At 41.1% G+C, this 27,043-nt stretch overlaps 1 non-coding gene across 1 annotated transcript; it reads right to left on the bottom strand.

The window, feature by feature from the left end:
* Nucleotides 1–13,388: 13,388 nt before the first annotated feature.
* TRNAK-UUU (transfer RNA lysine (anticodon UUU)) lies at nucleotides 13,389–13,461 on the bottom strand. Its single transcript has one exon. It is a non-coding gene; the product is annotated as a tRNA-Lys (tRNA).
* Nucleotides 13,462–27,043: the final 13,582 nt, after the last annotated feature.

The following is a 27,043-nucleotide window of genomic DNA, read 5'->3' as shown; positions in this document are numbered from 1 at the left end:
TCAAAAGAAGATGGAAAGAATACACAAGGTCATTGTACCAAAAAGAATTGGTCAACATTCAACCATTTCTGGAGGTAGCATATGATCAAGAACCTATGCTACTGAAGGAAGAGATCCAAGCTGTACTGCAGGTATTGGCGAAATACAAGATTCCAGGAATTGACAGAATTCCAATTGAGATGTTTCAAGCAGATGCAGTGCTGAAGGTGCTCACGCATCTATGCCAAGAAATTTGGAGGACAGCTACCAGGCCAACCAGCTGGAAGAGATCCAAATTTGTGCCCATTCCAAAGAAAAGTGATCCAGCAGAATGCAGAAATTATTGAACAATGTCATAATACAACATACAAGTAAAATTTTGCTGAAGATCATTCACAAGAAGTTGCGGCTGTACATCAACAGGGAATGGCCAGAAGTTCAAGAAGAATTCAGAAGAGGATGTGGAAGGGGGGATGTCATTGCTTATGTCAGATGGATCTTGGCTGAAAATAGAGAATACAAGATGTTTACCTGTGCTTCACTGACTGTGCAAAGGCATTCAAGTATGTGAATCATAACAAATTATGGATAACATTGTCAGGAATGGGAATTCAAGAACACTTAATTATGCTCATAAGGAACCTCTACATAGACCAAGAGGCATTCATTTGAACAGAACAGGGGGATAATGCCTGGTTTAAAGTAAAGAAATGTGTGTCAGTGTTGCATCCTTTCACTATACTAATTCAAACCATATGCTAAGCAAATAATCCAAGAAACCAGACTACATGGAGAAGAAGGAGGTACAAGGGTGGGAGGAAGACTCATTAACAACCTGTGATATGCAGATCACACAACTTTCCTTGCTGAAAATGAAGAGGACATGAAGCACTTACTGGTGAAGACCAAAGATCACAGCCTTCAGTATGGATTACACCTCAACATAAAGAAAACAAAAATCCTCACGATCGGATCAATAAGCAACATCATGATAAATGGAGAAAAGATTAAAGCTGTCAAGGATTTCATTTTACTTGGACCCACAACCAACACCCATGGAAGCAGCAGTCAAGAAATCAAACAATGCATTACACTGGGCAAATTTTCTGCAAAAGACCTCTTTAAAGTGTTAAAAACCAAAGATTTCATCTTGAGGACTAAGGTGCACCTGACCCAAGCCATGGTGTTTTCAATTGCCTCATATGCATGTGAAAGCTGGACAATGAATAAGGAAGACTGAAGAAGAATTGACACCTTTGAATTATGGTGTTGGTGAAGAATGTTGAATATACATACCATGGACTGCCAGAAGAACAAACAAATTTGTCTTGGAAGAAGTACAGGCAGAATTCTCCTTAGAAGCAAGGATGGGGAGACCTCATCTCACATACTTTGGACCTGTTATCAGGATGGACCAGTCCCTGGAGAAGGACATCATGCTTGGTAAAGTAGAGGGTCAGTGAAAAAGAGGAAGACCCTTAAAAAAATGGATTCACACAGTGGCTACAACAATGGGTTCAAGCATAACAATGCTAGTGAGAATGGTACAGGACTGGTCAGTGTTTTATTTTGTTGTACATAGGGTCACTATGAGTCAGAACTGACTCCACAGCATCTGACAACATGTTTATGTTAGTCTACATTTAGCTTTGTAAGAAACTGCTAGGCTATCTTCCAAAGTAGCTGTACTATTTTGCATTTTCCCGGTAATGAATGAGAGTTCCTGTAGCTCCACATCCTTGCCAGCATGTGGTGTTGTCAGTATTAGGATTTTAGCCATTCAAATAGCTGTGTAGAAGCCCTGGTGGGGTAGTAGTTAGGAGCCTGGCTGATAACCAAGATGCTGGCAGTTCAAACCACCAGGTGCTCCTTGGAATCCCTATGGAGCCTTTTTCTGCCCTCTAGGATCACTGTGAGTCGGCACTGACTCAACAGCAGCTAACAAGAACAGCAACAGTAGGTATGTAATGGTATCGCATCATTGTTTTAATTTGTAATTCCCTAGTGGTATGTGGGAGTCCCTGGGTGGTGGAAATGGTTAAATTTTTGGCTACTAACTGAATGATTGATTAATTGGTGGTTTGGAGCCACACAGAGTTGCCTCAGAAGAAAGGCCTGGAGATCTACTTCCACTAAAAACCATGTGAAGCACATTCTACTCATGGGGGAATTGGTTTCTTTCTTTTTTTTTTTTTTTAAGACATATGCCACCTGTATGTCTTCTTTCCTGGGGTATCTCTTCAGATATTTTACCCACTTTCTAATTGGGTTGCTTGTGTTTTTATTGTTGAGTTTTAGGAGTTCTTTGTATATCTTGGAAACCCTGGTGGTGTAGTGGTTAAGCGCTACTGCTGCTAATCAAAGGGCTGGCAGTTCAAATCTGCCAGGTGCTCCTTGGAAACTCTATGGTGCAGTTCTACTCCATCCTATGGGGTCGCTATGAGATGGAATTGACTCGACGGCACTGGGTTTGAGCTTGGGCTTGGGCTTGGGCTTGGCTTGTATATCTTGGATCCACCACAATGACCAGGTACCAACGAATTGATTATGACTCATGGCAACCCCATGTGTAGCAGAGTACGGCTTGGACTCAATTCCTTCCTCAGATATGACTTTTGCCTCGTGTATTTTGATGCTCTGTTGTTAGGTGCATACACATTCAGGATTGTTATGTCTTCTTGGAGAATTGACCCTTTAATCATTATGTAACCCCTTTTTTATTTTTGATAATTTTCCTTGCTCTGAAATCTGACTTGCCTGACATTAATATAGCAGCTCCAGCTTTCTTTTGATTAGTGTTAGTATGGTATCTTTCTCCATCTTTTTACTTTTAATCTATCCACGTTTTTATGTTTAAAGTGGATTTCTTGTAAACAACATGTAGTTTTTAATCCACTTGGATAGTCTGTCTTTTAAATGTTATTGTAATAGTTAATGTTATGTGTCAACTTGGCTAGGATGTGATTCTCAGTAGCTTGGCATGTGCTCTTCTATAATTTAGTTACCTTCCATTTTGTGATCTGATGTGAGCAACCAGTCGGTTGAAAGAGGAATTTCCTTGCAGTGTAGCCTGTCTCCAGTACATAAAGGGATGTTCTGGCAAAATTCACTCTCTCTAGACCCTTTACTCTTCTCAGCACCTGACCTCCAGTCTTTGGACCTATGCCTGCAGAAGTCTCTAGGCTGCTGCTTGACTAGCAGATTTTGGATTTGACAGCCCTTGCAACCCTGTGAGGTGTCAGAGATTTTCAACCTGCTAGCAGACCCATGGATTTGTGACTTGCCAGTCCCCACTATTACAGGAGCCATTTCCTTTAGGTGAATCTCTCTGTATATATTTGTCATGGATTGAAATATGTCCCCACAAAAGTGTGTGTATCAACTTGGTTAGGCCATGATTCCCAGTATTGTGTGGTTGTCCTCCATTTTGTGATTGTAATTTTATGTTAAGACCATTAGGGTGGGATTGTAACACCACCCTTACTCAGGTCACCTCCCTGAACCAGTATAAAGGGAGTTTCCCTGGGATGAGATAAAAGGAAAGAGAAGCAAGCAGAGAGTTGGGGACCTCATACCACCAAGAAAGCAGCACAGGGAGCAGAGCGCGTCCTTTGGACCCGGGGTCCCTGTGCCTGAGAACCTCCTTGACCAAGGGGAGATTGAGGACAAAGACCTTCCTCCAGAGGTGACAGAGATAGAGAAAGACTTCCCCTGGGGCCAATGCCCTGAATTTGGACTTGTAACCTACTAGACAGTGAGAAAATAAATTTCTCTTTGTTAAAGCCATCCGCTTGTGGTATTTCTGTTGTGGCAGCACTAGATGGCTGAGACAATATTTATATGCATTTTTCTCTGGTTTTCCTCCTCTGGAAAACCCAGACTAAGATACATATATTTAAATCATTTGCATTTAAAGTGATAACAATACTGTTTAATTAATATCTACCATATTAGCAACTGCTTTCTATTCATTGCCCTGGTTATTTGCTTCTTTGTCTGTTTCTTTTGTCTTCTCTAGTTTAATTGGGCATTTGGGCATTTTGCATGACTGGATTTTTTTGCCTTTCTTAGCTGCTCCTTGAAAACCCTATGGGACAGTTATACTCTGTCCAGTTTGGAATCAACATGATGGCAAGGGGTTTGGTTTGGTTTTATTTATTGTTGTTTTAAACAAATTGTTACCTGTTGTCAGTTAAAAGTAAGAAGAATAAGAGGTGAAAAATGTCACTTACCACTTTGTAGAAGACCTCAGGAATGTGTAAGTGAAGCAGAGGATGATAAAAATATGTATATATACAACCTGATTGGAGTTGAAAAAAATCAGTAAAAATTGTAGTGAGAGATGATACAGATGTTAATGTAACTTTTCTCACATAGTTCCCTGTTGGATAGATGTAGAGTAAAACTGTGAGGGCTGGACTTGATGGGACTGCCTTGTTTTTCTTGGTCTTGAAAGTTTTCTGCCTTTGACAGGGTACAGTGTAACCACTTTTCTATCTCTCTTTTTAGTGGAAAATATTTGAGTTTTTCTTCTATGACAGGTTTCTGCCTTACACTGGTTCTGGTTTTTGCAGGTTTTACTGTATTATCCTCAGTTCTGTTAGAATCCCAAAGCCTTGGGTTGCAATTGTCCTGTAATAAAGTGAATCATAGTAATTCTAGAAAACTACACATGACTGCCACACCCAGGATTGAGCCAGGGATCTCCAGATCATCGGTCTATCCTCTCCCAACTAAGCTATTTCAGCTGCCTGAAAGTACCTGTTTTAGCCATTCTTTCAAAATTGTACTTAACTTTCATTTGCAATGCCCTTGTGTTTTTGAATACCAAATCTTAATGTATTCAATATAATCTGCTCTCTAATCCAAAATTATATGGGCTCCTTTGCCACCCATGTCTGAAAATAACATTCAGTTTTTTGAGAGGGGATGAGTTCATAGAGGATGAGGAAGACAAAAAAGGGAGGAATATGTAAAACAGAAAGAAGCTTTTCTGCTTGTTCCCCTCTGGATATTCCAGGCTCTAAACACTGCTCAGAAAACCAAGTGAATTTCAAATGAAAGGACAGAGCCTATTCTTTCTCTCTTCTTTCAGTCCTTCTTTTCCTGTCATGCTCCTCAATGACGCTGGAAAAGGGAAGAGAGGATTATTGAGCACAATAACATGGGAGCAAGCTTTTTGCTTCTGATGGAGAAATCTTGAATAAGCCATTCTGTTTTCTCCATTTCCTTCTTTGTTCCTTGTCTTCCTTGTGCTGACACAGCTGCCCTGGGTGGCGAGGAGACACAGGCTGTAGAAAATGGGAAACAATTCAAGGCAATCCATCAGGTCATGTGTTTATCTCCACATGAGTATGCAAAAAAGGTGTTTTAAAAAGGAGGAAAGTACAAAAGTGTTGGGAATTGGTTTCAAACCTTCTCAAGATTAGGATACACTCTCATTGGGCCATGCCTCTCTCACTACAAAGACATCATGAAGATCCTCCTTAAAATATCACCTATATTTATAAGGGGTCTTCGCAGATTCGATAGTTGGCCAGAGAGAAAAACCCACTGTTTCAAATCTCACTATTTCTTAAGCCTTTAAACTATGTTCTCTTAACTGCTATACCAGGAAATACTTAAGGAGATCATAGACCAAATAACACTGTTTCTGCTGCTAGGACATTTCATTCCATCAGCCTGCTCTGAAGTCCCCTTCTTAATAAACTGCCTGGTGACATTTTTCACAACGACAAGGAAAGATCTATGATGGAACTTCTGTATTTTCAACTTTTCTGCTCTTTCTCCACCTTTTCTTTTTTTCTCCTCTTACAAAGTTTTTCAAGCCCTCTTCTCTTGAAGAAGGAGCCTTGGTGGCACAGAGGCTAAGAGCTTGGGTGCTAACCAAAAGGTCTGCAACTCAAATCCAAATCCACCAATAGCTCCTTGGAACCCCTATGGGGCAGTTTTACCCTGTTCTATAGGGTCGCTATGAGTTTGGTTTTTTTCTCTTTAAGAAGAGGGGATTGCTGCAGTTGTTGTTAGGTGCCATCAAGTGGCTTCCAACTTATAGCGACCCTATGTACAACAAAAAGAAATACTGTCCAGTCCTGTGCTGTCCTCACAGTCGTTATTATGCAGCTACTGCATCAATCCACCTCAGTGAGAGCCCTTCTCTTTTTCGGTGAGCCTCCAACTTGCTTGCTGATAATGAAGGGAACTTAAAGTACTTCGGATCCAGGTAGTCTCTAGTCAGCAGAAATCAAACCTGTGCAGGACAGCCCAGTGCATTTCTAGTCCATCCCCTGAACCTCTAGGACACAACTACAGTTGACTTTCTTAAAGCCTTTTTTCCCACTAGGAACTGGACCTGTGCCCCTTGCAGCCACTTCCAAAGCTGGTCTGGTGGGCTGCAACCACTGGACCTTACTAATTATAAGGAAAGTGCAAAGTAAAAACACGTTGAAATAATACCCCCTTCACCTAAATGGATTAAGATAAAAGAACTGAAAATATCAAGTGTTGCTGATGATATGGAACAACTGAAAATTTCATACATTGCTGATGACACTGTCAACTGGCACATCCATACTTGTACATTATTTAGAAATATTGCCTAGAACAAAACATATTTATAACCTATAACCCTGAAACTCCACAGCTGCATTTAGACCCAAGAAAAATGAATGCTTATTGCCCTTGAAAGATATGTACGAAAATGTTCATAGCAGCATTAGTTTTATATGACGACATAGTGGATAAGTGCTGTGACTGTTAACCAAGAGGTCGGCAGTTCTAATCTGCCAGGCGCTCCTTGGAAACTCTATGGGGCAGTTCTACTCTGTCCTATAGGGTCGCTATGAGTTAGAATCAACTCGATGGCAGTGGGTTTGGTTGTTTTTTTTTTTTTGGTATGTACATCAACAGCAAAACAAATGAAAAAATTGTGGTGTACAGTATTAGTACAGTGAAATATGACAGCAATAAAAAAAACTACTGCTATTAGACACAAGATGGATGTATCTATACTGCTATTAGACACAAGATGGATGTATCTAATAAAAATTACCTTGAATGATTCTATACTCAGATGAACACATGTTGTATGATTCCATTTATAGTTTTTCAAAACAGGAAAATGGTGGTAGAGGTCTGAAGATTGGAATTGATTGGGATAGATACAAGGAGCTTCTGAGAGCTGAACATTTCTTTACCTTGGTCTGGATGTTGGTTATATGAGATACACATGTAGTAACTCATCAAGCTGAATAATTAAGTTATATGCATTTTACTCTTTGTGAGCTAAGCCTCAGTTTAAACAAAAAGAAGACAGATTTTCTTGGCTATCTTCTCACTTTCAGTACATCCTGTCTCTTCATTAATGCTGCTCATATTGTGGTCTGCAGATAGGTGCTTTCTAAGAACTGTGTTTCATGGTCTGTGAGCATTAGACTCTTTTGTATCAATTAGACTGTGACAGGATATTGGACGCCTCCTATTAAATAAAGTAGAAACAATTTCAGGAATTGGGTGAGTGGAATGTGGTGCTGGCCACTTAATGGTCAAGCAGTAGAACGTGTTGCCACTTACGATATTGTAAGATTGGTTAGATGCCTATAATCCAAGAGAATACACAAATCTGAGGAAGTATTTACTTTTGTAATTTGTCATTTTAAAATGATATTAATCTTAATCAAGCCTACTTTGTATATTTACAATTTACCATTATTAGCTAAAATAAAACAAATAATAATAATAAGTTGTCTTTCGGTTGATTCTGATGAATGGTGACTCCACCTGTACAAGAGTACAATTGTGCTTCATAGGATTTTCAATGGCTGATTTTTTTCAGATGTAGAGAGCCCAACATTTCTTCCCAGGGCTTCTGGGTGGATTCTAACATTCAACTTTTTGGTTATCAGCCCAACGTGTTAACCATTTGCACCACCCAGGGGCTCTGTTAGCTAAACAGAGAAGTCAAATTTATTTGTAACCCTAATTTGCATGTGTGTTAAGGAGGCTAGAGAAGCCAGAAGTCAAGTAGTGTAGTGTATGTGCCAGAGTGCTGTGGTCTGAAAACAGGCTGAGGCATGACTGAAAATAAAGAAAAAAAAAAAATTTTTTTTTTTTTTCTTTGGAGAACAGAAAATAAAGAAGAAACACTCTGTTGGGTGATAGCTTGTCTTTTAGAATTGGCCTCTCTGGAAGGAATGAGAAATTTGCAGCAGCTGAAGACCATCTGCAAAGTGAATTTTAATAAAAGCCCTCCACGTGTCCTCACAGGTTCTCAAACCAGTTTCCAATGAGCAAAGAGTCGAGGCTTTCTGCCTTAACATTTCGGTGAGACCATCGGTTCGGATGTAAATTTTTAAAGTATTTCCTGCAAAAATATTTTAGATTCTTTTACAATTTCTTTCTCCCCAGTGTGAGGTTCAAGCCTTCTCAATTCGAAGAAAAAAATTCATCTTCCTTCCATTTCTCCCTGCTCTGCAGTTGACCTGAACGAGCCCGGGCCTATGCTGGGAAGATATTACACTGTGTGTATAGGGGAGGGAAGAAATTATCAAGTGACATGGAAAATGAAGATATCAACTACATGCGAATCTCAATACAGAGATTAAAATGGGCACGCATGGGACTAGAAGTGTGCTGAAGTATTGTGAAAACTTCATTCTGGAGTGCACAGCTGAACGAGAGAGGCAAGAGGTGGGGTAGGGTGAAAGGAAGGAAGAGAAGGAGAAAAAGGAGAGAGAGGAAGAGGGCAAGGAAAAGAGAAGCAGGCTTGTCCCAGAAGAGAAATCTGTTCATTTTGCCCAAGACTTCCTTGCCTTTGAGAGTGATTCACTGTTCTTTCCTTCCTGGGGTAGACAGGCTGAGCACTGTGGAGGGCTCATGTGAGGCTGAAATTTCTTTTTCATTTTGAGTTTTTATTTATTTACTTTTTATTGTACTTTAGATGAAGGCTTACAAAACAAACTAGTTTATCATTAAACAGTTAGTACGCATATTGTTTTATGACATTGGCTAATGACCCCACGACATGTCAACATTCTTCCTTCTCACCCTTGGTTTCCCTATTACCTTCCTATCGCCTCCTGCCTTCTAGTCCTTGTCCTTGGGCTGGTGTGCCCATTCGGTCTAGTTTTGTCTTATGGGCATATCTAATCTTTGGCTGAACCTCAGGATTGACTTCATTACTGAGCTAAAAGGGTGTCCAGGGGCCATAATCTTGGGGTTTCTCCAGGTGAGGATGAATTTTTGTTTGCAATTCAGACATCGTTGGTATTGGTGGCTTCAGTGGTAGCTGCAGGGATTTCCCAATTTCCACCCATGGAGTGGTAGGAGTGGTATTGAGAGTAGGAGAAGTACAGGCAGGCAGCTTTTAGATTAAGCACCACTGTGACTGGGGAAGTTCACTAGGTTTTGCTTAAATGCAAATAATAATAATTTTTAAAAAGTTCCCAGTTCTTTGCTCTGCATATTTATACCTCTTAAAAGAAGCCTATTAAAACCCAGCTGTCTTGGTTATCTATTGCTGCTGTAACAGAAATACCACAAGTGGATGGCTTTAACAAAGAGAAATGAATTTTCTCACAGTCTAATAGGCTACAAGTCCAGATGTAGGACATCAGCTACACAGAAACTCTTTCTCTGTCTTTCAGCTCTAGGGGAAGGAACTTGTCATCAATATTTTCTTTGTCTGGGAGGTTCTCAGTGCAGGAACCTCAGGTCCAAAGTATGCACTCTGCCCCCAGCTCTGCTTTCTTGGTGGTATGAAGTGCCCCTGTCTCTGCTCTTTTCTCTCTTTTATATCTCAGAAGAAATTGTCTTAAAGCACAATGTAATCTTGCAGATTTCATCAATACAACTGCCGCTAATCCCATCCCATTAGCATCATGCTGATAGGATTTACAACACTTAGAAAAATCACCCCAGGTGACAAGATGGTAGACAATAAATTGATACACATATTTTTGGGGGACACAATTCAATTCATGACACCAACTTTTTTCTAAAGAAATTCTATGTGGCCCCTCTACTCTTTACATCCTGCTTTTAGCTTAGAAAGAGGGAGCTGTGACCACAAAAAGTCAGAGACTCTGTACAATTGGTAATAACTACATAAGCATCAATTTTTAGCATAGGTGCAGAGGCTATGTAGTTTAGTCCTTCCCAAGTCAACTAGGTAACCTCAAAATTGGCTTAGGCATGGCCTGTGACAGACAGATAGAAGGTGCATAGTTACAGCTTTTGGAGAGAAGAGAAAAGGGGGCGATGCATTATAAAAGACCTCCAGGTCACTTGGCCTCTCACCTCTTCTGCTGCAACTGATCCCCAATTCCTACAGAGAAAGGAGACTTCTCCTTGACTCCAAGCCTTCCTCTGCAAGGTCTCTGTACAAGATTTTCTCCTAGTTTAGGTCAAAAAACAAAAAGTCTTTTCGTTCATATTCTGGATTGTATGATCAAATCCAAATGGATATATATATTGAAGTTGTCAAGGATTTCATTTTACTTGGATCCACAATCAACACCCATGGAAGCAGCAGTCAAGAAATCAAAAGATCCATTGCATTGGGCAAATTGGCTGCAAGAGATCTCTTTAAAGTGCTGAAAAGCAAAGATGTCACCTTGAAGACTAAGGTGAGGCTGGCCCAAGCCATGGCGATTGCAATCGCATTATATGCATGTGAAAGCTGGACAATGAATAAAGAAGACCGAAGAAGAATTGACCCCTTTGAATTGTGGTGTTGGCAAAGAATATTGCATGTACCATGGACTGCCAAAAGAACAAACAAATCTGTCTTGGCTTTAAGTATGTCATTTCTTTGCCTTCTTGCCTACATGGTTTCTGCTGAGTAAAAGTCAGAGCTTATTCTTACTGACTCTCATTTGTAGGTGACTTTTCGTATATCCCTAGCTGCTCTTAAAATTCTCTGTTTTTCCTTTGGCTTTGGGAAGCTTGATTATGTCTCAGCGACTTCCTTTTAGGATCTACCTTGTATGGGGTTCAATGAGCACCTTGGATGGGTATCTTCTCATCTTTCACAATATCAGGGAAGTTTACTGCCAACAGATCTTCAACAATTCTCTCTGTATTTTCTGTTATCCACCTCTGTTCTGGTACTCAGATCACTTGTAGGTTATTTCTCTTGACAGAGTCCCACATAATTCTAAGGATTTCTTCTTATAATTCTTTTATCTGATTTTACCTCAAATATGTCAGTGTCAAGTGCTTTGTCTTCCAATCTCAATAATTCTGACGTCCGTTTCCTCAGTTCTGCTCCTTTGACTTTCTACTGAATTGTCTAATTCTGAAATTTTATTGTTAATCCTTTGAATTTCTGTTTGCTGTCTCTCTGTGAACTCTTGCAGCCTATTAAATTTGTCATTATGCACTTCTCTAATCTTCTTAAGTTCCTCTAATGCTCTGTCTGTGCCTTCCTTGTCTTGTTCTGCATTTTGCCTGATCTCCTTCCTGATCTCTTGAGAAGTTCTCTATATTAATCTTTTGTATTCTGCCTTTGATAATTCCAGGAATTTCCCTTTCTCTGGAAGATTTCTTGATTCTTTATTTTGGGAGCTTTGCTAAAGCTGTCATGGTCTGCCTTTTTATGTGATTTGATATTCACTGTTGTCTCTGAGCCATCAATAAAGTTATTGTATTTATTTATTTTATGTTTACTTACTGTGTCCTAGCTTCTTGTTTTATTTCATTTTGATAATTGCCCAAATAAGTTGCTCAGGTGAACTGGTTTGATTATTGATGCCTTTGAAGCTCTAATGTCCTCTCACCAGTTGGTTGGAGCTGTTACTAGGTATATGAATCCAGGAGTCAGTTCACTTGTATGGATTCAGCTCAGGTGTCCAGGTAGTCAGTCACCAAGTGTGTGGAGCAGGCTCTCACCTACAGTCTTAGATGAGCAGGTATGATTGGTGTAGGCACAAGTATCTGTTTGCAATAGGGAGTGATGCCCTGAGCAAGGCAGGGGACTGATAACAACCCCTGAGTGCCTGTGAGGAAAATGTGTCCCTGGTTCCCAGAGTGCCTGGGTGGGCATTTTTTATCCAGCCTGCAGTGTGTGTGGCTTGAGCAAGCTTTGCAGCCAGACTATGGGCTCACAATGCTGTTGGCTGTAAGACTGAGAGACACCACTTGGCCTTAGATCCCTGTCAAGGGTGGCTAGGTCACATAGGTGAAGCCACCAGTCCTCAGGCCCGTGATGTGGTTAGGTGAGGACCGTGCTTAATAGGCAGAGCAATGTCAGAAGTCACGAACCTGACTCTTCACCATATAGCTGAAACAGTTGACATTAGTCTTCAGGTATATACCCTGTTAAACTGTGCTAATGAGGGCCTACACTGTTGAAATGGTCCCACACAGGTCCATGCAGGTTTGAAAGTCCATGGACCACTTATGCCTGTGCTTAGGCAGAAGAACTGTTTCTGCCCTGAGTTCCCAGTTTACAGGAGCTGGCAGATTATTTTTCCCCCTTGTTTGTTAATTTGTTCCTTCTCCCAGGCTGGGAGGATGGCGCAGGGCTCAAGGCATGTCCTACTTCCAGCCCAGGGAAAGCAGCTATCACTGAATCCTGCTTAGGACCCAGTGCAGGGTGGGGAGGGATCAGTTAAATGGGAGAGAGTTTTTTCCAAACGGGTGTTTTTTTGGCCCCTGGGTTAGATTAGATGCAATCCTTATCTTTTGCTAAGAGCATCACTTTTCACTGATTCTGTAAGCATGAGTGAACTCTCCATCAATCAGTCTCTTCCAATGTGGAAAACATGTCCTGAACACCTCTGCTTGCCTCACCAAGCTTGTGCCAGCAGATCTGGCCTGAGGGGTGCTGGTTCCCACCAGGTCAGGTCTGGCAACTCCTCACTGCTTCTGAACAATCTCTCCCTCCCCCTGCCACTTGGTCCAATTCCTCAACTTTTCCTTCGATATTCAGAGCCCGTAGATTGTCATATATAATTTATTCACTTGTTTTTTTAGGTCTTTGTTATAAGAGGGACCACCAGAAGCATATGACTATTCCACCGTCTTGGCCCTGGCTCTGAAGTTTGTTTTTAGAAACTTTCATCTCATTTGGAAGAACTGGGCTGCCTCAACTTTTTCTGACCCCTTCTGGGCAGTGTAGAACTCCTCCATAGTGTTTTCTAGGCTTTCACCATTCAGAAGCAGATTACCACGCCTGTCTTCTGAGGAACCTCTTGGTGCGTTCAGACCCCCAACCTTTTGGCTATTAATTAAGCATTTAACCCTTTGTCCTTTCTCTGTTCTCCCTGCTCTATTCTGACTCTTGTTGAGCAAAGAGCAGGAAGAGATGAGTCAAGAAGCCTATAGTAAATGTCTGGAAGAGTTCCTCTAAGGGGAAGTGGAATGTCAATAGGCTTCTAAGGGAAATAACTAGGGTAAAAAGAGAATAACGCCTGAACAAGGACTTGAACCCTGGACCCTCAGATTAAAAGTCTGATACTCTACCAACTGAGCTACCCAGGCCTCTACATTCAACTTTCCTTGAGCACTTAATGGAGATTTTATGTAGGTCCGTTGGTTTTATGTTTCATGTCCTGGTTTCCAGATAGCTTCTTTGTAATTCTCCTGCTGGCAAGAAGTTTCTGTTCCAAAAAGATGTCATAGCACTAGGAGAATTTCCCTTCCTTCTTTCTTGTCTTGTAACTCTTTAGGCTTTCACAAACAGACTTGGTCACCTAGACAAAGCACTACCAGCTTTCAGGACACATTGCTACACCCAGAGGGTTTCAAGCCCACCCGCATCTATTTTTCTTAAAGCAACACTCATGCTACTCTTTTTTGTATTCCTTTGCATTGTCTTGTACATTTTTCTTGCATCCTTGGGAGGCAGAGGAGAAAAGAGATAAAGGAGAGAAAAACTGAAGACCAAACAGAATGTTCCATAATGGTGGGGCAAGCAAAGATGTATGGGTTTAGTCTTCTGCACTTCTTTGCTTGCTTTTCTTCTTGATGCCCTTCGTTACCATCTGTGAGCCACTTCTTTTCATTTTATTTCTCCTCCTCCTTCTCTTTGGTCTCCTTTTTCTCTTCCTCCTTCAGGTCTTCATGTCATGAATACTATTTGCTATTCAGATCCAAGTGAAAATGATAATTTTCTTGACGAATTAGTGTACTTTACTACATCCAGAATATGACCTAAGATAGTTTTGAGTTTTGACCCAAACCTGGAGAAAATACTGTAAAAGGGATCTGGGAACAAAGGGGGAAGTTTTGGAGTGAAGGAAATTTAACCTCTCTAGGGAGGAAAGACAGGGCAGGGAATGGGAAAGACTATTGTTACTTCTTAAAAATAACTTGGCACTTCCAAGAAACAGACTATGAGAAAATTGAGAGAATTTGTGATTACTTAACTTCACGAATTTGTGGATTTCTCCTCTCTCCTATCCTACCAGTATACAAGGCGGGGTTGGGGATGGGTCACACAAAATCATCTTGAAATGTTTTGTGGATCAATCCACAGGGAAACTAGGGAAAGACTTTTAAGCAAAATACCTTGGGTTTAGTTAGCATTTCAATGAGACAAGCATCCCTCCAAGCTATTTTGTCTGCTTTTTCTACATTTGATGTAGACTGGAAGACACCAACCTGCACCTCACACATAGGGACCACTCTCCCAGGGAGATTTGGGACACACTACCTCATCCCACCTCTGTCTCAGGTGATTCTTTTACTTGTGGGTAAAGGATAAAGTATTTTAAAAGCTGTGTTTTAAAAATCTTTGTTATAAATGGATTGTAATAGAATATTTTCCTGGCATTAGGGCAGACATTTCTGACAAAGGGAGCTCTTGTTTGAGCTTCCAGACTTTTCTCCCTGGAGCAACACCATATTATATTTGAGAAAAAAAATCTGAACATACCAGCTTCTTGTGATCTGTATCCTTTTATGGCAGAGTTCAGTTCTTGGCTTATAATTGTCCACCCAAATGCATCATCATTATAAGTGACCTAGATGAGAGAGCCCTGGAAATTATCTCACAATCTTGGTTTACTAATTCTAAATTGTTTTCAGAGTCTTCAGATGATATTTGACTCCTTTTTTGAATGTTGTAAAAATTGCCTTCAATTGTAAGTTATAAAATTGAAAACAGAAAACTATGTTCCCTTATCAACACTTTAAGTTATTTGCTTGTACCATATCCTCACAGTATTGGCTGCATGGTCTAATGGATAACGTTTCTGATTCCAGATCTAGAAGACTGAGGGTTCAAATCCCTCCATGTTTGTTTATTTCTTATTGCACAACGAGTAGAAGATTCTTGAATTGGCTCCCAGTGACTACTAATTCCTGAGGTGTTTCTGGAAGGGAGAATTGATATAGGTGAAGTTTCTTCTGTCACATATCAATAATTAACATTAAAGAGGCTTTGGAAATCTCAAATGGGCTGAGCTTCTTTATTGTTAATTTAACAACAACGCATTCCTGCATCCCTCCATATTGGGAACTTAGGAGTGTATATTTGGAATCCAGGTTGCTCTAGCCACAAGATCAACCCCTGAGTTCAGCCACCCCAAAACTATCCTAATTGTGCTTCGCAACATTCAGAGCCATATTAACCCCTGCTCTCTAGGGCCGATATGATTTGGAATTGACTCGAAGGCAACGGGTTTGGTTTGTTTTTTTTGGGGGGGGGGAGGGCTATCATTCTACCCACACACAAATGGTTGCATATCTTTGTGGCTGACATCTGTCTAATGGTCTCTTCAAAAGGGACTTTTGCTTCTCTTTACTCCTCTCACATTCAAATGCTCTGATGAGCTGCCTTCCTGGTCAGCTGGGAGGCAAGTTCTGTTAGAAAAATGGAGTCCTCCCAAGTTAAAAGGGGACTTCATGTGATTCCTGTGAAATGGAGAAGATCCTTATTGGGACAGAAATTGGCAAAGAAGACATACAAGTCATCTCACTTGGAGGTTGCTCCTTCTTAGGTCTACTAAGAAATTCCAAGAAGATAATGATAATCAGTGTGAACTCCAGAGTCCACGATCACTCTAGAGGCAAAGCTCATCGCTTGGTTTTCAATGAATACCTTTAAGGAGCTCCAAATCTTCAAACTACAATGCACTGTCTTCAGGACTCACCCTACCTTTGTGCAGATACTCACTTCTCTACAGCCACGTGCTTTACACAAATGTCCAGATGAGAGGCCTTTGTAACATTCTAGTCTCAAGAATCACCAAGCTTACCAAACACTAAGGTGAATATGCACCTTAAATTTGTAAGTATCCTGAATAAATGAAATCCCAGATCAAACTCCTTCTCTCCACTTTCCAATCCTATCCAATGCCCTTAAAGAAAAAGAAAAAAACAACAAGTAATGTCCACTCCTCCTTTCCCAAAGTGAAAGGACTTAGCATCTCCACAATCCAGAGACTTGGGGATGTTCTTAAAAATTTCCACATTTAAATTCCATTATCAACCTTTACCGCTCAACTCTGTGCCATCCTCCTCACTCCTTAAGTCCCTATTTTACTCATCTATTTGACAGTAGGACAGAGAATAAGGTTGCTGTGCACATTGAATGAATAACTCTCAAATGATACTGCAAATCTGACTTTCCACATTTGAAGTCTTGCTCTTCAGAGTCCCATTGAGAAAAGCAAGCATGTCAGTAGTAAAATGCACTGTAAATATTCCCAGAGCTGCTCTAGGAGAAAGGTGGGCTCAGTAGCCATTTGTGTATGAGTGAGAAAGAATTATGGGAAAACTTAAAGCATCTACACCAGAACAGGGTCATGAATCCTAGATCCTCAGACTAGAGGCCTGGTGCACTGAGCTCTCCAGGAGTTTGATGGGTTCGGTAAGAGTCTATTCAAACCAAAAAGGCTTGGTCACTGCTTGACTTTTCTTTTTCATTCAGTATTAAGCCCAAACACGCTAAAGCCAAGTTGCTGCAAATAAAAGATATTCTAGCCCAAAGTCGTTTGGGGATTCTATTTTTAAGCTTCACGTTGCTTTGCTAGCACGTGGAATCCGCACAACCGGGCCTGCCTCTGGCTTTTTCCAAAGACTCCAATCTCAGCAACTGCTATTCCAGAAACACGGAAGCACGGGAGCGCATTCCAAAATGCTCGGCGATTTCACCTGGAGGTCGCAAAATTTTGGGCAAAACTAGTCGTATCTTTTTGTGAGACATACGCTTTGAAAGCACTTATTTTAGCCTCTCTCTTCCCGAAGGCCTGCAGAAAGCATGGGAGCTTGATCACTTTCTGCCTCCGTGACGGGCCATATCCTATCCGTTTTTAGAGACTCATCTTCAAACCTTATTCCCCTTCTCTCTGCCATCTACCCCTCTGCTGCTGCTTCTCCCCTCCGCTCAGTATCCTCCTTTCCCCCGTCATAAATTCCCCCACTCTCTCCTATTCACTTCCTTCCTCACGCCTACTGTTCCTCGCAATCCAATTCCCAGAGAGGTGTCTTTCTGATAAAGTAGTAACATAATCTATAGATTTTGGACACCCTTCCCTCCAGCCAAGAAGACTTGGATTTTCTCTATATCTGGATTAACAGTCGTACCACATCAGGAACTTGCTAACTTCCCCAGTCGTAGGGAAAGTTTATAAGGAGCGAATTTGTTTTGAAGGTTGTGCCCATCCAATAAAGCGCTTCTCTTGTGCTTCCTCATTAAGGAAATAATTAGGTCTAAATGATACGCTTTAATTACAGGAGCATCCGTCCATCTTTCTTCTCTCTCAATATCAGAGCTACAACCTTGCGGAGGCAAAACCACGTTTCCAAACCCAGGTGTGGGACGCAGCCCTTTGCAAGAAGCATGGCTGCACTAGTCGCCCTTCGCTGTTGTCTAATAAACACGTTGCCATGGAGCAGATCCTACCCCATGATGAGAGGCTGGTGGGTTCGAACTGCTAACCTTTTTGGTTAGCAGTTATAGCTCCTAACCACCGCGCCATCAGGGCTCCTGTTTCAGTCAAATGCTGTGAGTTAATTAACTTTTAGCCTAATTTCGGAAACCCTGGTGGCCTACTTGTTAAGAGCTATTTCTGCTAACCAAAAGGTAGGCAGTTTGAATCCACCAGGGGCTCCTTGGAAACCCTGTGGGGCAGTTCTACTCTGTCCTATAGGGTCGCTTTAGTCAGTATGGGCTCGATGGAAATGGTTTTTTTCTTGTTGTTGGTAGTTTTATCTCTGCACCTGGATCCTCATTCCTTCCGAGCACTCACCCAACACATCTTTGTATTCCCCTGAACTATCTTTTGTGACTTTCTGCAAACTTCATAGGCACAAACTTTTCAAGAAGACAATCAGAAGACTATTCAGAATGTTCAATCCCGCGACTCTCCCACATGGTGGACTGGAGCTGACTGACACTCTGGCATTTGACCGAAAGACCCCTTGAAGAAGCCAATAACTGCTGGAAGATCTTAGAGTCTTTTGGTCCGGAATGAGTTTCCTTCCCCCTACCCTCACCCTCACCCCTTCTCCTGGCATAGCTACGAGGTAGGGTCCAATCCAGGAACATGAGAATTGAACATAATGAATTTTGACTTGTGAAAACTCAACGTTTTAAAATGCGTGCAGATCATGCTGGAAGTCAGTATCAAGAGTAGTCTCATTAAGTCTGGCTCGCAGTGGGGTATAACTCAGTGGTAAGATGTGTGCCTAGCATGCGCAAGGCCCTGAGTTCAGTCCCCAGCCATCTCCATATATGTTTTCTTTCCTCAGCGACTCACAGCTGAATATTGGTAATTCTTATGAAGCCAACACCCTTAATCCACTTTCCTTAGGAGGAAGGGTACTATCTTACTTCCTGCATTGTGGAGAGAGCAAAGTAGATATAGGCAACCCTGGCCGGCTCAAACTACCTCCTCACCATCCAAATTCTACACATCCTAAGGACTTAGTTGCAAACCTTCTTTCATCTTCTTTTCTTGTTCTTCCACACCCACACCCACCGCCTGCCTCCTATCTTCCCCTTCATTTTCTTCATCACAGAATGTGTTACCTTCACTTTCACTTTCCCAGCCCCCCTTTATCCTGTCTCCACTGCTTCCTCCTAGAGAAAATTTCCCAACAGCTCAGTTTACTCCAGTTCCCTCTGCACCACTTCTGAGGCTGGCCGTTCTCAAACATGGCTGAAAAATGGGAACATCTGTGGAGACTTTTCAGTGATATAGATCCCACCCTTTCCCTGTCTAGTGATTCTCAGTCCATTCAGGATCTACAGAGGTGGAATCAGGAATACATATATTCACAAAGTTCTCAGGCAGTTCCCCAGGTTTGGGAACCACAACTTCCTGCCTCTAAGCACTCACGTCAGCTACTTCCCAGCACCAACTAAGCCCCAGTTGCTTATTCATGGGAGGTTAGGATAGAGGAGGTGACTAGTTCTGAGCAGGAACTGAAGAGTTGACATATATAATGTATTCCAATATTCAGGAAGATATAAACCTCTCACAGGGGAAAAATATCAAAATGAAAACTAAAAGCAAGAGAAGACACAATGATTAAGGATTACCTCCTAAAACTCATATGTGGGTTGACTGACACTACAAATTTTGTCAAGAAGCTGAAGTTTTTATTCTTTTAGCCTCTGTGATGGCTGAGGTTTGAATGCCTGTCCAGGAGCACAAGTGGGCTCTTACAAAAGATTAATATGCTTGCAGTTCTTGCTAATCCCCCAACATGCCTCCCTCATGCTTCTGTGTGGTTCTCAGAACTAGAGCTGCAGCTTCACAAGAAAAAGCCACTGCTTGATTTCCCAACCAAGGTTTTGGACTCCAGGTCTTGCTAGAACAGTGATTGTCTGTGATACCATATATTTCCTGTTTTTCACTTAGGATTTATTTTTTTCTTTCCATTTGGATCTAAGTTTCCTGACACAACTTTTTGTGTCTTGCTTTTTTGTATTCTTAGCCTAGAATTATCTGCTGTTCCTCTGGTAGCCAGAAGTAGTGGAGGTGCCGGACCCTGGTGTGATGATTGGAAAGCTAATATCATGAAAACTGTGTGGAGAAAAAGCAACTAATTTGGAGTTTCAAGCTGAAGCCCCTTGACTTAATACTGGCTGTGGCTCAATGGTTAAGCTGATCACCTGCTCACTGAAAGGTTGGTGTTGGAAACCAGCAGCGGCTCCTCAGTAGAAAGATGTATCATTAGGCTTCCGCAGATTGATAGCCTTAGAAACCCTATGGGGTTGCTATGAGTCAGAATCCACTCCACAGCAGTGAGGTTTTTTTGTTTTTGTTTTTATGCATGCCAGTGGCTGAGACTTCGATGGCGTAGAGTTTAACTGTTCCCCATGCGTGGAAGGAGTCCTGGTGGTGCAAGTGGTTAAAAGCTTAGGTGCTAAGCAAAAGGTTGGCAGTTATAATCCATCAGCCAGTCTCTAGAAACTCTACGGGGCAGATGGGTTTTTGTTTTTCCCTGGGAAAGGAGTTCTGAGGTGGTCTTAAATAGTTAACACTTGCTTGCTGCAATATTGGAGGTTCCAATCACTCAGAGGCGCTTAGTGATCTACTTCCAAAAAAGCAGCCATTGAAAACCCTATAGAGGACAGTTCTACTCCAGCATACATGGGATTGCCATGAGCCAAAATCGACATAAGGATAACTGGTTTCCCCTGGGAAATCACGTTTAAATATGGATCCCTGTTACTTTATGGAGACTTATTTCTAACGGTTTTTGCCTGCCACCTGAAAGTTCTTTGAGACAATATCAGAGCTCCAAGCCAAATACAGTGAGATTATGAAGAGCTGGAGGAAAATGATGTCTGTCTGGAGAATCTGTGCTTGGCCAAATGGAAGATGACCCTCCAAGTCCATGTTTCACTGGGTGACACAATGGACCTGTCAGGAGTCAAAAAGAAGAAAACCAATCCCATTGCAGTCCAGTCGATTCCAACTCACAGCCATCCTATAGGACAGAATTGAACTGCCCCATAGGGTTTCCAAGAAGTGGCTGGTGGATTCAAACTGCGTACCTTTCAGTTAGCAGCTGATCCCCTTAACCACTGTGCAACCAGGGTTCCAAATCTCACTCCCACAACACAGTGGGGAAGAGGAAGGAAGGACAAGGATGGAATTATGGACCCACGCATCCAGCGCACAATGGATTAGCAGTCCATTGCCTTAACCACTTGGTCACTTCATCAGGAGTCAAGTAAAGCAGAATCAAAGACAAGGAAAGGTTATGCACTCAGTCTTGCCCTGAAATGATTCAGACATCAGCATAACTAGAGGTAGCCCAGGAAGGAAATTCACTAGGGGGCTTTGTGGATTAGTTGGTTAAAAAAAAAAAAAAAAAACTATCCACAGGACCCTTTCAAAGCCCCCACCCCTTATCTGTCTTTCTGTCTCTTTAATAATAGTACAGGTGCAGGCTTTTGTTTTGGGTGATTGAAGAGATTCCATTAGCATCTGGTTCTTTTCTCCCCATTCTTGTCATACCCCTTCTGCTGTCACAGTCACCTTAAAGGATATAGAAGGTCATAGCATAGAAGTGAAAGAGCATTCAAGGAAGTCCATTGAGTTGTGTTTTTGCTGTCTGTGTGCACAGGAATTGAATGGAAAATATTAGGAGAAGTGAATTTGTATCCTTTCAAGATTGGGTTTGAATAGTATTGAAGCTGAGAAAAAATGTAGAGGTGTGGAAGATGAAAGCTAGAGGCTCATACATGCAAAGGATGTGCTCTACCGCTGAGCTACATACACCTCATTCCTGAAGTGCTGCTGGCTAAATTTTATCTAGAACTGAGGTTTATTTCCTGAGAATCACGCTCCTTGAGCGTTGTGGTAGTGTTGATCAGTGTTAAAAGGCATAAGCAGGTGCTTTAGGCAGGAGGAACTGAGGAACCAGTGGGGGAAGCTGACTCTTTACAGGACTTGAAAGTGAATGCAGAAGATTGGAAAGATGTGTTGGATAAATAGGCACAAGAGATTTCCATGGTGGCTTTTGTACAACTTTGAGTTGTTAAAAGTCTCTGCCTTGTATTATGGGTGGCAAAGAATCAAGTCCCCATTTTCAGCTCTTTTGATTTCCTCTATAGTTGTCTTTGTCTTAACCTGAAGCACAAAGCTAAAGAAATTAATCTTTTGGCTGCCTAAAAGTCTTCACTATATTTACTGTTTGCTCAATCAGAATGTATGTGCCAGATTTGATGGAGGAAAGCAACGGCAGAGAAAACCACATAGTGAAGCATTCTGCATTTCATTATAAGGGTCTTTTCTACTAGAGATATCAGGTAACTCCGGGCCCTACGAACAATTCAGAAGAGGAATTCATAAAGCATGAATGAAACAGTAGCTTCAGGATTTAGAGAAAGGTGAATTATAAGAATAAGATAGAAGGTAAATAGACAGGATATAAAGCACAAGAACAAAGTGAGTGAAGCATTTATTTGCTTAAAAAAATTTTTAAGCCATTTCCAGACAGAAGGAGGTTACAGAAAAGAGCATTTTGAAAAACTGGGGGTAGAGGGGCAAGGGAGGAAGTCTGGAAGGGAGAGAAGATAAACTTATATGAAATTCAAGATATCTTGGAACACACTAGTGAGAATGTTACACAGTGAACTCAGGATAATACTCTGGTCTCCACCCTTGGATTTGTGAGTGAGACGATGGATAAAGACTGAAAAATGCACTTTAAGATATGGGAATTAGAAATTCTTTTGTGATATTTGTGGAAAATAAATGAGCTTGCTCCAAGACTCTTCTAGAACCCTGAGATTTATCATGGTTAAAACTCAGTTCTTTGAACTACATAAGAAGACTAAGAGAAAATTCATTTCCTGGTGTTACAGAAGCCTAGAAGATGGGTACTTGTGCTCAGACTTCCAATTATCTGGACACAGGTCTTTGAGAAAGAGAAATAAATTTATTACAATGAAGAGAGCGAGGATCCGGAAAGAAGCTTGTCAGACCTGGCTCCCTGAGCTATGGAGAAGCAGAGCTTTTATGTGATTTTGGCAGCAAGATGGTGGTTGCACAGGCATATTGGGGAAGGAAATTCTAGAAGGCAGCCAGGAAACAGGAAGTGCCGTGGTTCTTGTCAGACCTCTCACTTCGGAATAGGGTCCAAGTGATTACTTTCCTTCTGATTGGTTCCACCTGTTGCTGCATCCACTGTTGAGGTCAATTAATGGTCAAAGCTGGCCTTTCTATGAGTGCTGGGTGGGCCACTTCTGACTTGGGCTAGTTTAACGACTAATGGAAATTTACTGGCGTTAGTAGGGTCAGGTTAGAGTCGTACCAGATTTCTAGAGCCTATTAGCTTTTTCTTATCCCAGTTTTTTGCACATATAAGAGACTTTGCCAATATTCATAAAAATAACATGGAGCCTTTTTTGATATTGGCAGAACATGGCTTGTCTGTCAGACTTGTTCTTTCAGTTGGCTCATGGAATTTGTACAATAAGAACAAGACATAGTGTGTAGTAGGTTTCACTTATGGAGAAAACGAGAGTGTCACACACAAAACTGATGAGGATGTGTATATGTCTGTGTGTCTGTGTATGTATGTGGAAATGCTAGATAGTACCTTGGCTGTTTAATGCTGTAAAAGCAACATGTGTAATGTCAAGCATCCACCATTATGTACTTGAAAAAGACATTTGCAATGAAAAAGTCGTCGGTCTTGCAGAATTTTATCACAAAATCTCCGGCATCATTTCCATCACCAAGGCCATTTTTTTTCCAAAAACCACTCCTTCTTTGTTTCCAACTTTTGCGTTCCAATCCCCAGTAATCATCAAGGTACCTTGACTGCATGTTTGACCAATTTCAGACTGCAAAAGTTGGTAAAAATCCTCACTTACTTCATCTTTGGCATTAGTGTTTTGTGCCTATATTTGAATAATACTCCTATTAACTGGCCTTCCTTGTAGACATATGGATATTATCCTAACACTGACAGTACAGTATTGCAGGATAGATCTTGAAATATTCTTTTTGACAATGAATGAAATATCATTCTTCTTCAGTTTGCATAGTAGACCATATGATTGTCCAAATAAAAATGGCTAATACCAGTCCATTTCAGGTCACTAATGCCTAGGATATTTTGAGTGCCTTCTATTCTGAGGAGCTCATCTTTTGGCATTATATCAGACAGTGTTCTGCTGCTATTCACAAGCTTTTCACTGGCCAATTTTTTCAGAAGTAGACTGCCAGTTCCTTCTTCCTACCCAGTTTTAGTCTGGAAGAGATACTGAAACCTGTCCACGTGAGATGAATCTGCTGGTATTTGAAATACCTGTGGCAAAGCTTCCAGCATCACAGCAACACACAAGCCAGCACAGTACGACAAACTGACAGATAACTGACCATCTCAGGAATAGACTTGACAAATTGTTGGATGACATCAAGGACATCATACCCGAAAAAAAGCAAGAGGTCATTAGAAAGACAGGAAAGAAAGAAAAGAGCAAAACAAATGTCAGAAGAGACTCTGAAACTTGTTCTTAAACATAGAGTAGCTAAAGCAAAAGGAAGAAATAATGAAGTAAAAGAGCTGAATAGAATATTTCAAACGATGGTTGGAGAAGACAAAGTAAAGTATTATAATGAAATGTGCAGTGACCTGCAGTTTAAAAAAACAAAAGGGTAAAACATGCTTGGCATTTCTCAAGCTGAAAGAACTAAAGAAAAAACTCAAGGCTCGAGTTGCAATATTGGAGGATTCTATGGGGAAAATATTAAATGGTGCGGGAAGCATCAAAAGAAGATGGAAAGAATACACAATCACTGCATCCAAAAAATTGGTCAACATTCAACTATTTCAGGAGGTAGCATATGATCAGGAATCGATGCTACTGAAGGAAGAGATCCAAGTTGCACTGAAGGCGATGGCAAAAATCTAGGATCCTGGAATTGACACAGCACCTATTGATATGTTTCAACAAATGGATGCAGCACTTGACGTGCTCACTTGTAAGGAAATTTGTAACACAGCTACCTGGCCAACTGACTGGAAGATATTCGAATTTGTACTCATCCCAAAGAAAGATGATCCAACACAATGCAGAAATTTTTGAACTATGTCATTGCTATAACATACAAGTAAAATTTCGCTGAAGATCATTCAAAACCTGTTGCAGCTGTACATCAACAGGGAATTGCCAGAAGCTCAAGACAGATCATTGCTGATGTCAGATGCATCTTGGCTGAAAGTAGAGAAGACCAGAAAGATGTTTACCTGTGTTTCATGGACTATGGAAAAGCATTTGACTGTGTGGATCATAACAAATTAAAGATAACATTCTGCGGAATGGGCATTCCAGAATACTTAATTGTGCTCATGAGAAATCTGTACATAGAAAGACAGTCATTTGAACAGAACAGGGGGATACTGCGTGGCTTAAAGTCAAGAACAACATGTGAAAGGCTTATGTCCATTCACCATACTTATTCAGTCTATATGCCAAGAAAATAATATGAGAAGCTGGAACATATGAAGAAGAAAGCAGCATCCGGATGGGAGGTAGACTCATTAACAACTTGGAATAAGCAGATGACACAACCTTGCTTGCTGAAAGTGAAGAGGAATTGAAGCAATTACTGATGAAGATCAAAGACCACAGCCTTCAGTATGGACTGCACCTCAGTATAAATCCAGAAACCAAACCCAGTGCCATCGAGTCAATTCCGACTCATAGCGACCCTATAGGACAGAGTAGAACTACCCAACACAGTTTCCAAGGAGAGTCTGGCAGATTCGAACTGCCGACCCTTTGGTTAGCAGCTGTAGCACTTAATCACTACACCACCAGCGTTTCCCACCTCAATATAAAGAAAGCAAAAATCCTCACAATTGGAACAAAAGCAACATCATGATCAATGGGGAAAAGTTTGAAGTTGTCAAAGATTTCATTTTATTTGGATCCACGATCAACACCCATGGAAGCAGAAGTCAAGAAATCAAATAATGCATTGCATTGGGCAAATCTGCTGCAAAAGACCTCTTTAAAGTGTGAAAAAGCAACGATGTCACCTTGAGGACTAAGGTCCACCTGACCCATGTCATGGTATTTTCAATCTTCTCATATGCATGTGAAAGCTGCACGATGAATAAGGAACACCAAGAAGAATTGATGCCTTTTTTTTCTTTTCTTACAAAGTTTTTCAAGTCTGGGGTGGGGGCTTCTCTTTAAGAAAGAGCCCTGGTGATGCAGTGGTTAAGAGCACCAGTGCTAACCAAAAGGTCTGTAGTTCAAATCCAAATCCACCAGCAGCTTCCTGAAATTCTATGGGGCAGTTATACTCTGTTCTATAGGATCGCTATGAGTTGGAATTGACACACAACAGCAATGGGCTTGGTTTGTTTGTTTTCCTTTAAGAAGATGGGTTTTTCACAGTCAGTTGTCCTTTTTGTTATTTGACTTCAAGTCGATTCTGACTCATAATGACCCTATGTACAACAAAACGAAACCCTGCCCAGATCTGTGCCATCCTGACAATCATTGTCGCGTTTGAGTGCATTGTTGCAGCCACTGTGTCAATCAATCTCATTGACAGTCTTCCTCTTTTTTGCTGGCTCTCCACTTTACCAAGCATGATGTCCTTCTCCAGGGACTAATCCATCCTGTTAAGAGGTCCTAAGTATGTGAGGCGAAGTCTCACAATCCTTCTTCTAAGGAGCATTCTGGCTGTACTTCTTCAAAGACAAATTATTTTTGTTCTTCTAGCAGTCCGTGATATATTCAGTATTCTTCCCCAACTCCATAATTCAAAGGTATCAATTCTTATTTGATCTTCCTTATTCACTGTCCACCTTTCACATGCATATGAGGTAAATGAAAACACCATGGCTTGGGTCAGGTGCACCTTAATCCTCAAGGTGACATCTGTGCTTTTAAACACTTTAAGGGGTCTTTTGCAGCAGATTTCCCCAATGCAATGCATCTTTGGATTTCTTGTCTTCTGTTTCCATGGGCTTTGATTGTGGATCAAAGCAAAATGAAATCCTTGACAACTTCAATATGTTCTCCATTTTCATGATGTTGCTTATTGTTCCAGTTGTGAGGATTTTTGTTTTCTTTATGTTGAGGTGTAATCCATACTGAAGGCTGTGGTCTTTGATCTTCATCAGTAAT

The sequence above is a fragment of the Elephas maximus genome, chromosome 1, assembly GCF_024166365.1.
Source record: "Elephas maximus indicus isolate mEleMax1 chromosome 1, mEleMax1 primary haplotype, whole genome shotgun sequence".
Lineage (NCBI taxonomy): Eukaryota > Metazoa > Chordata > Mammalia > Proboscidea > Elephantidae > Elephas > Elephas maximus.
This window is presented reverse-complemented; position numbering and strand designations above follow the sequence as displayed.